General features: G+C 41.2%; 1 long non-coding RNA gene across 2 annotated transcripts in view; it reads right to left on the reverse strand.

The window, feature by feature from the left end:
- Window positions 1–3,404: 3,404 nt before the first annotated feature.
- LOC144466968 (uncharacterized) overlaps window positions 3,405–13,505 on the reverse strand; it is a 130,678-nt gene continuing 120,577 nt past the window's right edge. For both annotated transcript variants that reach the window (XR_013493361.1, XR_013493362.1), the window contains 2 exons: window positions 11,394–11,521; window positions 3,405–10,782 (listed from right to left, as the gene is read on the reverse strand). This is a non-coding gene — a long non-coding RNA (uncharacterized LOC144466968). The remainder of the gene's footprint in view (window positions 10,783–11,393; window positions 11,522–13,505) is intronic.

Genomic DNA, 13,505 nt, shown 5'->3' on the forward strand with positions numbered 1-13,505 from the left:
GCGGCCTTCTCCTTCTTCCCCTTCTGTGTCCTGCTTTTGCAACTCCACCCTCCACCTGCTCATCCCCTTCCTCTTCCACATCGCTCTCATTCATCATTTCTCATTGGCCCTCCTCTCCTCCCTCTCAGCCCTCTCCTCTACCTCGTCCATCTCCCCTGCTGTACCAAGGTCAGGGTGAGGGGTCAATTGCCTGGGCGCCCCACGGAGCCCGTTTTTGAAGGAGCAGTCATGTATCTGCGCTCCGTCTTATCTTTTTGTTTTATATCACCTGACAACTCTTTCCCGCAGGAGACGGCCTCACTTTCACATGCAGCAGCCCGCTCTTTGCACACATATGTGTGAGTTTCCTGTGTGTTAGCGCGTGTGGGTGGATGCTGCTCCGTGTCCTGCTGTCCTTTGACTGCCCCCTTTTGCCCACCGTTGTTTACTTGCCCTATTATAGTTTTGTCTTCCCAAACTCTCTTCCTTTCCTGACCTTTTTCTCTCGCTGCCTTTCCTCTTCCATCGATAGCCAGAGCTAATAAGGCAATTAAAGCCTAATTAAAGGAGTCTTCAGAGAGAGGGAAGGTCTCGGGCAACTTCATGAGGGTAAGGGAGCGCTGTGTTTACTCATGTCTCTGGCGAGCTCTCCCTCATTCTCTCCTGACCAGCACAACAAAGTAAAAAGAAAAAAAAAAGTACTGAGATAATGAAAGGCCCGAGGAACAGTGCACACAGTCCCATCACGATTTTACAAAGTCTCCAGATTTACTTCTGTATTTTTAGCGGTATCAAGAAACGGGTAACATGAGGTAACTAGCTAATTTGTTCAGCTTCAAGTGTATTTATCCAACCAGTGTCAGCCCACTCATTGTTGTCAAATTTGCCAGCGCAGATCAAAGGGCCCCGTGTGGCGTGTCAGCCAGGTTACCTCTGCTTGGCACTCTGAATCAAAGTCAAGGATTAAGAAAGAGTGGGGGAGGGGGGGTTCGAGGCCATGTGACAGACGATCATCCTCTCTTCGGGATGTGAGCTGCTTGTCACAGAGAAGGTCTGTGATGGATCCGTGTTGTGTTTTTTTTTTTTTTTTTTTTTTTTTTTTCCACAAACATCCCAAAGCTTCTCTTACATCCCGTTGCATGCGATCACTGTGTGCACTTGTAGTCTGAAACAAAATCTTTACCCCTGATTTAGAAGGCACTTACAATGCATTAGCCTTGTGGTAATTACTAGAAACTCAATTAGAAGAAACCGCTGAAGACCAAGACCAAACTGGAGGGCTTAAGCTGCAACGCTGGTAAATGGATTTGGAGTTAATTTAGTGAGTCAGAGGGTGAAACAGCCATCAGTGATGTTTTAAGCTGCAGCAAGCAACCTGAGCGCTCAGAGCTCTGTACTGTAGGCTGATCTCCTCTGTAGTCTGCTCTCAATTGGCATTCAGCTTCACTTGTGGTTTGGAGTGTTACAATTAAATTGCTCTGGGAGTTTAGTTTGTGTGCAGCTGCCTGTTTCGCACACACCCCTGCACGTTCGGGCATGTGACAATCCTCTTTTCAACTTCTATTTATTGGTGTAATATTTCTCAGTGGTGTTTACACATGTCTACTGTAGATGTTACTGTCTACGCCTCAGGTCCTCCTCCAGAGTGGAAGTAGTATATTTTATTCATGGATCTTTGTATGTTGTCTAACATGCCTCGGGGCATTTTTATGACCTTAAGCAGTGCCTGTCTGTTTCTGGTGAATATCTATATTTACCGTCTTCCAGTGTGCATGTTCTGGGGTTTGCTGCTGGTGATTTGTAGAGTGCTTGCTCATGCTTCATACTTGAGAGCGATACTTGAGAGGGATATTAATATTTTAATATAATATTAATATTAATATTTGAGAGTAACAAAAAATGGCATTTTTATTTTTACTTTAAATTTCGTTTTTAAAGAATCGTGACTAACAGTTTGTGTCCATGTTTTCTAGTTGAGGTAGCTTGGAGAGCGTAGAAGATTTCCACAATGCTTGTCTTTTATCACAAACATACACATCAACCTTACTAAGCCTGATTGTATGGCTACTCTCTTATCATACATGAACAAAATAGAGGCCACACGTAACCAAACGTCACACTTAAGAGGGAAAAGGAAACATGAGCTCAGCAACAGGCATCTGTTTGTAGCCTGAATGCCACCCAACTAACTCAACATGAGGTCTGAGGACATTTTGTCTCACATATCTACGCAACACAGCTATGACATAAAGGTACATTTTACAATTTCAACTGTTATAATATGTACTGAGCAGGGAATTTTACACATAGAGAATAAAGTTGTCAGCGCTGTGTGGAGCATAATCCATGAAAATGGTGCAGATGTTTCTGAATATTGCTGCGAAATGTGATTTCTTTTACCACTATTTTCAACAATTTATTAATCTGATGACTATCTTTGTTATTGATTAATTTGTAATAAATTATCTTCAAAATCAGAAAATAGCTAAAAACGTATGGAGGTATTTTTGTGTCTTTTTGTTGCAATCATATAAAACTGTTTTGAGAGCATATTTCTTGAACTGCAATCAAAAATCAAGTTTGTAAGTAAAAACGTATGATGATTTTGCTTATAAATCAGTACTCCTTGCTTGCAAGTTCAACTGCACTTAATGGGCGGGCCTACACCGATGGATGAGAGAAGAGTTTCTATTGGTGGGTTTGATGTGGCTCCATACAGAGTGTGCTACACCCATGATTCCCTCTCTCCCACTGGAAACACTCGACAGTCGGCATTACTGCTACACCCTGGGGCATCAACCGTACTGACCGTTACGCCGTCGAATAGTTCTGCCTTGGCTAAACAAAAGCAATCTATATGCACCAGTTCAAATAAAACATTCTTGCTATTATTAGTTATGTATAAACATACCTGCTTATTGATGTTCGCCACAGCTCCCGTACTGAATTCCCCATGAACTACAGAACTCCCATGTTGCTTTGCAAGCTGTCATTCCGAGAGGTGCCTTACAGCTTTCAGTTTAGGCCCCGCCCACCAGGTTCAACTTTTTACTCGCAAAACTTTTTGACATGCAAACGGGAAAAAATGACTCGCAAACAAAACTTTTGGATTTGCATTTTTTAATCAATCATTTTTTACTTGCAATAAAATATTTTTGACTGCAATATTGATAATTTCACTCTCAAATCTCTTTTTTTTTAATTGCAAAACCTACTCAATTTGATTGAATAATAAAGAAACAAATGTAGCTCCATAAAAATGTCTGTAACAATTTACTTAAACTCAAGCTAATGTCAAAATGCTTGACAAAAACAAAAGATACTCAGCTTCACCAAGTGAGAATCTAGATCCAATGAATCCAGAAAAAATTATTTATAACCAAATCATTTGCAGATTAATTTTCTGTCATTGTATGGTGGATTTCTGTGACTCATTTCGTTGTTGCTACATATTTACAGATACCATTATATATAATAATAATAACAATAATAATAATGAGAAGAAGAAGAAGAAGAAGAAGAAGAAGGAGTAACATTATTTATACGTATAGCACTTTTAATACAAGAAATATAATACATTAAGGACATAAGGATATCATAAGCACTGGGCGCTTCACATGAAAATATACATAATGGATGTAAAACAGGCAATTCAACATAAAAGGACATTTAAAAACAATTTAAAAACACAGATTAACTGATTCTACAGTTTTTATCTTAAAGTCGTGGTGATTTGCGGTCCTATTTAACGAAATCTCATGTTGTATTTCTTCTTGTGTTACCTTTTAGGCCTTCAGATGTCATTAACAATCAGAGCCTATAATTGCCAACGGGCACAGACTCGCCAACAGACATCGATTAACTGAATGTCTTCTCAAGAATTAACCTCACTGCACGTACTGTCTGTGCCGGGCACAGGCCACAGCTGCCCCAGAATCTACTACCTCCCAGTAGTGGCACTTTCTTTCTCCATCATCAGAAATCATTTTTTAAAAAGTAATATGATGAAATAAATCATAAAAAGTTATAAGATCATGGAATTGTAAAACTATACATCATAAAATCAAACAAGATTTTAAACGAATTTTGGCAGCGTGAAGCATAAAAAGAAAGAGTTTCAGACCTGAAGGTGGAAAGTCAGAGCTAGGTAAAGGCTAAATGTGAAATAAACTAAAATCAGCCAATCGTTTAGGCGGGGCCAGTGTATTGGCTGGGCTCTAGTGGTGGGTATCAATGACACCTGTGATGTACAGCAAGCTGTCGAAGAGAGACATTGAAGGCGAATAGGGTAAAATTTTTAACCAATAAATATCACCATGAAACTTCCCCAGTTGATTACTTACATTAAGCCAATTATTTTTTGTATCACATGTTTTTTGAAATTTTAATGTTTGAATATGCAAAATGAGGCATTATCTAATTAAATATGCACTTTTTGGGCACATTTCCAGAGCAGAAATCTGAACTGAAATAAGCAGCTAAATGTGAATTCTGGACATTTTATTTCCACTAGTCTGAAAGAAGGCAAAGCAAAACAGCCCAAAATTGCAGTGCATGAAAAAACAGTTTCATCTGTAGTGTCTCACAGTAAGTCGTACCACATATTGAACTCTGCCATCTAAATCCACGGAGAGAGAGAGGTACAGTGAGCAGATGGACCTCACGTCGCAGAAAGTGTGGGTGGTAAAGTCTGCATGTCCCTGTATGTGTGCTTGTGAATGCTCCTATTGGTACCAGCATGTGTGTTGGCGTGTGTGTGTGTGTGTGTTGGCGTGTGTGTGTTCACGCAGGTGCTACTGCAGGATCTTGGCTTTTGACTTGGAGTAAAGTTGTGTGTGTATGTGTGTGTCCTGTGGGCTGGTGAGTGGGTGTGCATCGTGAGAGCACTGCTGTGCCTCCCTCTTCTGGGGACCAGATGGTGATGGAGTCGGTTGCTCCACCCGACTGTTTCTGACATCATCACTCAAAGACAAAGGGAGAATAAGAGACCGAGAGAGAGCATTCCTGAGACATAAGCTTATGTAGTCAGATTTTCACAGTGTCGAGATTTAATACAATGTTTTCAATCCGCTCTGACCGTCCAACTCATTCTTAAAATGCTGGTGGATTGTTTACCCACAGACACTATTAAAGCTCTGAGACCTTAAAGAGACAGTTCACCCTAAAATTAAAAATACATTTCATTTAACGGTCTAGACTGTTTTGGTGTGAGTGGCCAAGTGTTGGAGATATCTGCCGTAGAGATGTCTGCCTTCTCTCCAATATAATGGAACTAGATGGCACTCAGCTTGTGGTGCTCAAAGCACCAAAGAATACATTTCAAAAATTGAGTTAGAGTCACATTTCCCTCTGTGCCATGATTTAGTTGGAAGGTGTAGTTCATTCCTTCACGTATAAGCTTCTTTGTTTTTTTTTGTTGTTGTTGTGAAATCGTACGTTTCATTTCATTCAGTTCATGACAACAAAATGAAAACTTGTTTTAAAGGCCTAACATGTAGGATACAGGGATGTAACGATTTGCGATATTACGGTAAATCTCGGTTAATTTTTTACACAGTAAGAATTACTGTTTATGTTTAAATTAATTGCATTATCGTGGTGGATTATCAGGACATGTAATAACAGCCTCATTCAAGTCTCGCAATGCAGGCGTTGTGTGAATGCGTAGCATGTGTAAACACAAAGAATGAAAACATGGCAGAAGGTGGTGATAGTGGCACTCAGGACATTTTCCCCCCAACTAAACGCACAAAGTCTGAGGTCTGGGCGTACTTTGGGTTTCTGAAGAATGCCGAGGGACAGCTGGTGGAGGACAACTATCCTGTGTGCAGAACATGCAGAAAGAAAGTTGCTGTGAAGGGTAGCAACACTACAAATCTGCTGGCTCATCTCCATGACCATGATTTTGATGACCATGATAAGATTTTGGCTGTTAACATTTTAGTATGATAAGGAAGTTACAAGATTTAGTGAAGTTATTTCAATATATCTATTTTTTGGACATTTTACAGCGCTTGAAAAAATATCGTGATATTATCGTTTACCGTGATAATTTGGTCACTATAATCGAGATATGAAATTTTCCATATCATTACATCCCTAGTAGGATATAGCGGCATCTAGTGGCTGAGGTTGGAGATTTCAACCAACTGAAACATCTCCTGTGTGCAAAGCATGTAGGAGAACTACGGTGGCCAATGTGAAAACGCAAAAATGCAAATGGCCTCAACATGGCGCTGCAACACAGCAGACTCCATGGAAGAGAACCCACTTCATATATAGAAATGACTGGCTCATTCTAACATAATAAAAACACAATGATTTTTATTTTCTGGTGATTAAATGTTACACCATCCAGGTAGCGGTCGTATTAACGGTGCAGAAAAGTGTGGTTTTATTAACTTCACCTGCAGGACTGAGCAAAAACATACAAGCTGTAGCAGCACCGGGCCCATACACACATGTACATGCTTTAACCTCCATGAGCCAGATTGAACAACACCCCTCTTTCTATGTCCTGTTGGGGTCACAGACAGGCTATTCTGCCACCTACTGGCTAGTGTGTATGACATTTTTCATTTCTCCGAGCTGTTTGGGATCAGTAGGACCCGATAACTATAAAAAACTTAACACTGTCAAAGATAATAAAGTCCCAATGTCCTTCAACGAGCTGATGATAAATTCCTTATGTCTTCAAATGACTACTCTCTCATTAACAGCGTCTTAGCTTGTTACTGTTGCTAAAACTGGTCAAATTTGTTGCCACATTAAACTACAAATGTTATTAATCAGAAATAAATAAGTTTCAACCATAAAATGTGATCAGGTTTTGTCCACTTCTGTGTCAGGATTGGCTGCAGACTGACTTGGAAGAAACAGCTGCCAGCGTTGCCAGGTGGGAAATGTAGGATTATCGTACCAGAGACTCAAAATTATCGTATTTTGAGGGAAATTATCGTACATCCGTCATAACCAAAATAACAATCCTACTGATGCACTATAGGCAATTATACAACAGTTAGTTTCGACCGAGTAATTTGATTGGACGACAGGCATTCAGTGAGTGCTGATATAGAGTATAACATCACTGGAACATGTAACAGTAAAATCACTCCGCTCACAGGTGTGGTAAATATAAATACAACTGTTAATTAACCAGCTGTCACACTCGCTACATTGACGCAAACTGACACTATAGTGTTACACCAAGAAGATGGATATTTTCCCCAAAATTACATTTGAATTAAATTATGAGTGGTCATCAGGAACAGCGAACATGATCAGGAATTATCAATGATCATCTGATGAGGTACTGATGAGGATGAGGGAGAGTGGAAGCTGAATCCGGCCGTGCCAACGTCCAGGTTTGCCAACGTTTCATCAGCCGAACTGGACGAAGTTACACAGTTGCAGATCAATGTAAATACAAAGTAGCTTGTGAGTTCCTGGCATGTGTGCTGCATTGCCTGGCAACAGACTGGGGGAAATGTTTGTTTTCACGGAGCTACATAACAAAGGCTACTTAAATAATTTATTTCAACACCTTTTGTTAACATTTCCTTACTCAGCATTGCAGTTTAAGCTGTTGTTGACCTGTTGTATAAACGCAATATCACACTTGAGGTCTTCTAATTGTCTTCAGTACTCGGCCTGCGGCGGATTCCAGAGTTCCTTCTTATCCTGAAGCATCCTCACGTTTGGTTCGGCGGTGGGAGCCTCTCGCGACCGCATGCCTTTGCTGATGTCGATCCCAGCAGGATTCGAGTCCTGGACCTTCTGCATGGAAGACTAGTGCTCTAACCACTACACTACTATTTTTAATTTCATTTCTGCTAATATATCTCCCCAAATCACATGGACCTTTAACACTGCAACATGTAATTTTCAGTTATTCAGATCCTTTGCTGTACTTGCGTCAAAGTAGCAATACCACAATATAAAAGAATTCCATAACATATCATCAGCAAAATGGACCTACAACATCAAAAGTTAAAAGAGTAATAGTCCTCATTCTACTTTATGTATTATACACTCAGCTGCCTGGTATAATGCAACAGCCCTGCTATAAATCCTAACTTCTTGAAGGGTATAATGTTTTGTCAGGGAGGTGGTGCTTCAACATAGCGGTCACTTTGGAGGATGCAGTTTGTGGTGCTGTTGAGTTAAACCAAGAGGTGTTTGTAATGGTTTGCTCTTATTGTTATAAATGGGACGGACTTGAATAAATGTAAATGTTTCAACCAAATTTCTCAACAGAGGAAAATAATAATTACAATAAGTAACGTATGTAGGGTGATGCTGAGGTGAAACGGACGTATTCAGCCTCTCCTGATCCATCCCATAATGCAGCAGGATCTGGCTTTAGTCAATTATCTTAAATTCTCTATATTGTGCTTTTTCTTGTGCTCCCTGTGTTAGTGATTAGTTATAGATTAGTAGAAATGCCTTTTTGTATTCTAAATGCAATTATAGCTGTTAGATTTTTACATAATTCAACTTAAAAAAACTATTATGTCTGAGACCGAGGAGACGAGAAGAACATTTTAAGCAGATTCACGGTCAGAGCATATGCAAGAATAAAGAACATCATTAGCCAGGACTGCTTGATCAGCATCAGGGATGGCAACTCACTTTCCCCATCATTTCACTGTTAGAGTGCATGCTGTGCAATATGATAGGGACAGGTGTGCAAATTGCACAAGGGGAGCTAATCACCAGCCACACTCAGCTGACAGGCTGACGCTGCCTTGTGATGCTTTGCCTGCACTTGTCTCCAAAGAGTGTCTAATTGTATGTGGAGGTACTGCGCTGAGTGACAACACGTGTTGGCAACATGACGGGCCACGAATCATAGAGCACATGAGCCTAATCGCGCTTATGTTAGATCTGACTCCAGGATGATGTGATACATGAGAGTCATTTGGATTACGACAGCAGTAAAGTGAGCGATAATATTTATAGAAATTAATGTTTTAACAGGCAACAGCCACGTCCTGCCATACCTGTTAAACGTATTTAATACGGAGATAAAACATACCATCTGATTGTAAATGTATCTGTAAAATGCAACATGTTATATCACCTGGTTTAGTCTTTAAACTAACTGCAGCAGAAATAAAACAGTCGCTTCTCATGCAGCCTGAACTCCTTCTATATTCCCACAATCCCTCAGGTCCAAAATTACTACCAGTCTTCAGCGGATTGAGGCTCGGCTCGTACATAAAGGTCATGCGTGGCTATTAATGAGTATCTTTGTACCGGTCTCTGTCTCTGGAGCTTGCTAATTGAGCTAGCATCTCCTTCCCTACATCCCTTGGATGTACATGCCGACGCACGGAGAGACAGCTGACAAAAGTGTGTCTTTTTTTTTTTCCTTTATGGTGCCACTCACTGTGATGGTGTAGCTAAATGAGGCCTGTGATGGACGCCGTGCCAGGCAGAGGCGTCCAAGCCCACCGCTTCCCCTTCCCTCACCGCCTGGTGCGCAGTGCAATGGCCAATCAACTGCTCACACAAAGGAGGAATTAGCATATTCCCTGGCACAAAATCGCTCCCTTAATTGCAGCTGCATTGAGCCTGTGTTCTCCACACCTCCTCTCCTCTCCACTCTTTCTCTATCTTCTCTTTTTTTTTGCACTCTCCCCATCACCAGCCTCTCCAAGTGTGTGTTTTTCTGTTATTCTTTCACGTTTCACTTCGTTCCCCCTCCAATCATTCAGTCTTCATCAGACGGCTATTGTGTGAGCTCAGGGGGAGAACGCAGAGAGAGAGAGAGAGAGAGAGAGAGAGAGAGAGAGAGAGAGAGAGAAAGATGGGGGCTGGGAATATGTTTGGCATGCTGTACTATAGGAACAAGGTTGTCAGTCTCAAATGATGCTCTCATAATCAGCACATTGGAGCTGGGCTGCTGCACAGAATGACAATATCAGTGGTATGTACATCTCTGTGGTCTCCCTTTTGGCCTGTCAATCTTTCTTTATCTCTCTTGGTTTGTGCAGCCGCTCGCTGCTTCCCTTTCTATCCTGACGTTTTTTGTTTGTTTCTTTTCGTCTTTCTATCCGTGCTGTGTTTTCTGGCATGCTTTACTGTTCCTGTGCAAATTTCCTTCTGCTCACACCTCGCTTTGCCTCCAGTGTTTCATCTCCATCTTTCGCTCCTGTTTCCTCGCCACCCTCCCCCTGCCTCAGTTTACCCATTTCCTGCTTTACCTTTGTGTCTCGATCTCTCTTTCTTGTGTTAATTACAGGCAGCAAAGAGCAAGGTGGGACTTAAAAGGTTTCTTTAATGCTGGTTTTGTTTTCCTGAGTGGCTGGGTGTGCTAATAGCATACCTTCCTGTGTTCTAAAGATCTCTCTCACAATCCCATCCTCCTCAAATAATAATATGCCAAGAACAGTATCAAAGCAAAACACAAACCATGGTTAGGGTTTTATTCCAAGTCAACCCTTCAGTCTCCACTGTCACAGCCTCTACTAACTATCATGGCTCAAAGTTTCCCCACCCAGAGCTCCTCCTGTACTGTCATATTCATGTGAATCTTTCCTTATACTATCACGCTTGTATATCTGCCTCCTAACTCTGTTATCATCACTGGGCTCAAACACACGCACACACCTATCTCCGCTAACACCGTCACAGCTTTATCTCTCATGCCGTGTACTGTCACAGTTGTGGTGTGTCTGTCTACCTCTGTTGTTGCTTGTAGTTTGTCTCCCAGCATTGCTGTTGTGGTAACAGTGTTTATTCTGCCAGTCAAAGACGAGGCAGAGACAGCATCACTCATCCCTGTGTTGTGGAGAGAGGCTGTGGGGGGAGGGAGAGAGAGGGGAGAGAAAATGAGAGGCAGCAGTCACATTTCAGACTGTAAAGAGTCCCAGGTGGTTTACACAGTTGTGTGTCAAAGATAAGCTGGGGTCTTGACTGCTGTTATGCAGAATTTCCATACAGTTGGCAGACTCGTGCCGCATGATGCAGGCACCACTCGAGTGGTCGGATTGGATGGACGTATACGGCTCACCTACACTGACAGCTCTGCAGCCAACCAGCTGGAATATTTTAAACTGAACAATAAAACAATTAAAGATAGATGGTTTAGGGATGTGAATAAAATACTCTACAAGGTAAATGTTATTATGCATTGCAGAATCAATTTATGTTTTGATATAGTACATTTTTGGAAAAAGAAATCAATAAAGAAACTGCTGATGGGTAAAATAAACAGACATGCATATCTGATTTTAGCTAATCCAGCAAATTAAATACATGAGAAATCAAGGTATTTTATCACACTGATCCATAAAGCCATAAAGTGGTCCTGCTCATTGATTTGGAACATGGCCCACAACAAGGGCCGAACACAACCAGAGATATTCAAGAGGTAGAGTAGCAACCACACAACACATTCTCACTCTGACCTTGTCACATATTGACGTATCTGTCATGGACTTTCCACATCTAAATACGACGTGCAAGGTACCCTGGGTGTGTTGGTTGTTGCAGTTCTGGGACACCGCGTCAAGTTCTCTTCTTTCAAGATACATTTCTGCAACAAAAGGAAGTGGTTAGGTTTAGGAAAAAGAACAGGATGTAGCTTTAGAATCTTACGGGACCCGAACACCGCTCTCACGGGTGAAAGTCGGTGTTTGTTGGACCCGTCCCCGCCACACTCTGACTTTCGCCGCCTTAACTTTCGGCCTTGTCCCGCCGCGTTTACCCCTGACGCCTCTGGGCGTCATTAAACTATAATGGCAATCGGTCACGTATCATGCCGACATTATAGGATGCCTTTTTTTTGTTGGTTTCTGATGCCGCAAGTCACTGCCCACGTGCCGGATTTCGAAAACTTGGGAACTTGGGAGTGAGACCAGGCTCAACCACAGTATAAACAGTAGACAAAATCTCTGATCTATCTGTCGCTTCATGGTACACTCAGGTCTCACTCCCATGACATCATGACATCAGGCACTGGTTTTGTTTTTGCTCCTTGAAAACACAGTCCAGCACCTCCAGTCAAGAGAGTATACACAGGTGTATGCAGCATACCTACATGTTTTTTTTCTTGCAGTTAACAGTATTCCCACCTATCAGCTGAAAAGGAGAGTATACCCACTTCCTCTTTGGTAACCTACCCATCTACCTTGTATTTCATCCACTACCACTACACCACTGCTTTTCACAGGTCTCTTCTTCTTAAAGCAGCCAACATTTCAATCAACTTGCAGAGTGTTAGCACAATAATTAATTTACACTAGTCTACTTTTGTTTACTCATCTGAAAGTGACCCAGGACTGTAACTGTGGTTTGGTAGCAACACAAATGCTGCATTCACATGGAGTCAGGCAGACGGCTACTGTCAGATGGCATGGGAATACCAAATAGTCTGACAGAATGGCAGGATGGCAAAATCAAACCCCACATATGACGCTATGTTGAGATGGTGATGCTGCACTGTTACAAAGAATGGAATAAAATATATTAATATCATTTAGTGTCTGTTATTTGATGTAATTATTCTAGTAATGTCCAGATCACCTATGTTTTCTCCTTGTATGAGGGAGCTGCGTAACATCTGGTTGTAAATTAGGAATTAGGACACTATGATGCACATGACTACTTTTTAGTATCATGTGCAATATTTTTCTTCACTATCACAATCACTTGTCAATGTAGTGCAGTATCATTTTCTCAATCATGTGCAATACTACTTCTGATTGTTATATCATATTCAATATAACACTGATTATCAGGCGCAGTCTGTTTTAGTAACTCTTGTACTTATCATACTCCTATTGTTACTCCAGTTTTGCTTTTGCTCCTTGAAAACACTTCTATCTTGTATATTTGTATATTTTGCCAGATATTTAATACTCTATTGTTCTAAAACTGGGCCCAGTGAGTGACCCTGACCCGGGGAACCCACTGGTTGTTACTGGTTGTGAACGTTAAATTGTGGTTACTGTACTTAGTGTTCTGTAATTTGAAGCAGTCTCTGACACAGGAATTTCCTTTAGGATAAATAAAATTCTATTGAATTGAATTGAATCAAAAGCTGCCACTTGGTCAGCAGCCCTCGTAAAATATGGACGCACAATGCACCTTTTAGCTTCTGTATGAGACACACCGGGCTTTTCTTCTCCAATGTAAACCCATGTGCGTCACAAAAAGACACTGAGGCAGACTGAATCCAACAGTGTGCAGGAGTTTATAGTAGGCTGGGAGCCAAGTCCAAGATAAAACATTAAAGGAACAATAGATCATTAAAAACAAAAGCTAAGAAAAACAGTGCAGAAAATGCATTTAAAAAGCAAACATAACCCTAACCCTAACCCTAACCAACAGCAGACAAATATAAAAACAATAGCTACAGATTAACAATAAGTTACACATCTAGTTCACTGGTAAGCTGCAGTAAATAGTAATGTTTTAAGCCCTGATTTAAATGAGTTGACAGTTTCAGCCGACCTCAGATATTCTGGAAGTTTGTTCCACAGGTGGGGAGCATAGAAACTAAAGGCTGCTTCACCTTG

Source organism: Epinephelus lanceolatus, chromosome 15 (assembly GCF_041903045.1).
Source record: "Epinephelus lanceolatus isolate andai-2023 chromosome 15, ASM4190304v1, whole genome shotgun sequence".
Taxonomy (NCBI): Eukaryota; Metazoa; Chordata; class Actinopteri; order Perciformes; family Serranidae; genus Epinephelus; species Epinephelus lanceolatus.